This window comes from Neovison vison, chromosome 2, assembly GCF_020171115.1.
Source record: "Neovison vison isolate M4711 chromosome 2, ASM_NN_V1, whole genome shotgun sequence".
Classification (NCBI taxonomy): domain Eukaryota; kingdom Metazoa; phylum Chordata; class Mammalia; order Carnivora; family Mustelidae; genus Neogale; species Neogale vison.
Genome location: NC_058092.1, coordinates 32,960,875 through 32,963,591, shown reverse-complemented (window position 1 = coordinate 32,963,591; position 2,717 = coordinate 32,960,875). Strand labels below are relative to the sequence as shown.

Genomic DNA, 2,717 nt, shown 5'->3' with positions numbered 1-2,717 from the left:
CAGGAACCCATAAATACCCCTGCCTTAACTAAGCTCGGGGTCCAAGTCCCTACTTTGCTGTGTCGGGTAGACTTGGGCCCAAGCTTAAGTTTGTTGACTAAACTCTCATTTGATTGCATCGGTTTTGACTCCTTGGTGGTCTCTCGGACGTGAAAACTCGGGTATAACATGCTTCTCCCCACTGAGCTGCTGCCTGGTGAAGAAGAAGCCATGGTGCTCTGGGTCACCAGGAACACAAAAGTTAATGTTGAAAATACGGCGAAGATCAGCACAGCAGGCCCAAAGTGTATGCCTCTGGCCATACATACAGCCTCCAAGCCCGGGCTGAGGCCAAAACAGCCCTCGGAGACATTGGTAACAAAGTCAGCGAACAACCACAGGCCAAATTGCCTCTGAAAAAGGAAGCAAAAACTTTGGTTCCTGGAAAAGTTATTGCTAAAAAAAAATACCTAAATCTCTGGAGAAGGCACCCGAGCCTGTGCCAGAACCTGAGCCCATTAAAGAAGAAAAACCTTCGCCTGAACTTATTTTGGTTGCTACTCCCTCTCCAAGCCCAATGGAAACATCTGGATGTGCCCCTGCAGAAGAATACCAGGGCACCTGGGTGGCTCAGTGGGTAAAGTCTCTGCCTTAGGCTCAGGTCATGATCCCGGGGTCCTGGGATCGAGCCCCGCAATGGGCTCTCTGCTCGGCAGGGATCCTACTTCCTGCTCTCTCTCTGCCTGCCTCTCTGCCTACTTGTGATCTCTCTCTCTGTCAAATAAATAAATAAAATCTTAAAAAAAAAAAAGAATACCTGTGTCAGGTGTTCTCTGATGTAGTTCTTGCAGTGAATGATGTGAGTGCTGAAGATGGAGCTGATCCAAACCTTTGTAGCAAGTATGTGAAAGATATTTATGCTCATCTGAGACAACCTGAGGAAGAGCAAGCCATCAGACCACAATATCTACCGGGTCGCAAAGTCACTGAAAACATGAGAGCTGTCCTTATTGACTGGGTAGTACAGGTTCAGATGAAATTCAAGTTCCTTCAGGAGACCATGTACATGACCATTTCCATTATTGATCGGTTCATGCAGAATAATCTTGTCCCCAAGAAAATGCTGCAGCTGGTTGGTGTCACTGCCATGTTTATTGCACGCAAGTATGAAGAAATGTACCCTCCCGAAACTGGTGACTTTGCCTTGGTGACTGACAACACTTAACACTAAGCACCAAATCAGACAGATGGAAATGAAGACTCTTAAGATCTTTAAATTTTGGTCTGGGCCACCCCCTACCCTTGCATCTAAGCTCGGAGAGGTTGATGTTGAGCAACATCCTTTGGCCAAATCCCTGGTGGAGCTAACTGTGTTGGGCCATGATACGGGGCACTTTCCTCCTTCTCAGATGGCAGCAGGAGATTTTCGCTTAGCACTGAAAATTCTCAATAACAGTGAATGGACACCAACTCTACAGCATTATCTATTACACCCTGAAGAGTCCCTCCTAAGTGTTATACAACACCTGGCTAAGAAGATAGGCATGGTGAATGGTGGGCTTACAAAGCACATGACCATCAAGAACAAGTATGCCACATGTAAACACACAAAGGCTGGCACTCTGCCGCAGCTAAATTCTGCCCTAGTTCAAGATTTAGCCAAGGCTGGGACAAAGGTGTAACTTGTAAACATGCCTTGGAGTACTAGAATAACTGCAAATGAAATTGACACCGTGTGCCATCTGTACATACTACATGTTACCTTTACTGACTTTATCAATAAAGTTTGTAGTCTTTTTACTTATACCTTAAAAAAACAAACAAACAAATAAAAGAACAACAACAAAAAAAGGGCACCCGGGTAGCTCAGTTGGTTGGGCAGCTGCCTTCGGGTCAGGTCATGATCTCAGGGTCCTGGGATCGAGTCCCACATCAGGCTCCTCACTCAGCAGGGAGTCTGCTTCTCCTTCTCCCTCTGCCTTCTGCTCCCCCTGCTTGTACTCTCTCTATCCGTATCAACTAAATAAATAAAATCTTAAAAAACAAAAAAAAAAGAAAGTGCTGAGGGAGGCTGGGAGTAGAATGAATGAACTCCACTTCTTGATTCAACTATTTTACCATGCTTAACCTCAAGAAAAGTTTGACACCTGTATTAGTTTCCAAATATAACTGTAACATGTAGTATTTCCTGCTGCTGCTGTAACAAATGACCATAAATTTAACATGAACTCTGTGGCTTGAAATAACACAAATAATTATTATTATTATTATTATTATTATTATTATTTTAAGTAGTCTCTACACCCAGTGTGGGGCTCAAACTCATAACCCTGAGGTCAAGAGTCACATGCCTTGCCAACTGAGCCAGCCAGGCACACCACAAATTCATTATCTTACAGTCCTAGAGGTCATAAGTCTAAAAATGGGCCATGTGGTGCCAAAATCAAGTGCTGACAGGGCTTCACTCCTTCTGAAAACTCAAGGGAGGATCAGTCCCTGGCCTGTTTTAGCTTCTAGGGGCAATCCACATTCCTTGCCTCATGGCTTCCACAGTGGCATAACAACAACCACGACAACCTCTAAACTATTCTTATTTTATAGTAATTTTTATTTATTTTTAAAAATTTTTATTTTTTTATTAACATATAATGCGTTATTAGCCCCAGGGGTACAGGTCCATGGATTGCCAGGTTTACACATTTCCAGCACTCACCATAGCACATACCTTCCCCAATGTC

At 43.9% G+C, this 2,717-nt stretch overlaps 1 pseudogene; it reads left to right on the top strand.

The window, feature by feature from the left end:
- Nucleotides 1-210: 210 nt before the first annotated feature.
- Nucleotides 211-1,661, top strand: LOC122898675 (annotated as a pseudogene).
- The last annotated feature ends 1,056 nt before the right edge of the window (nucleotides 1,662-2,717 follow it).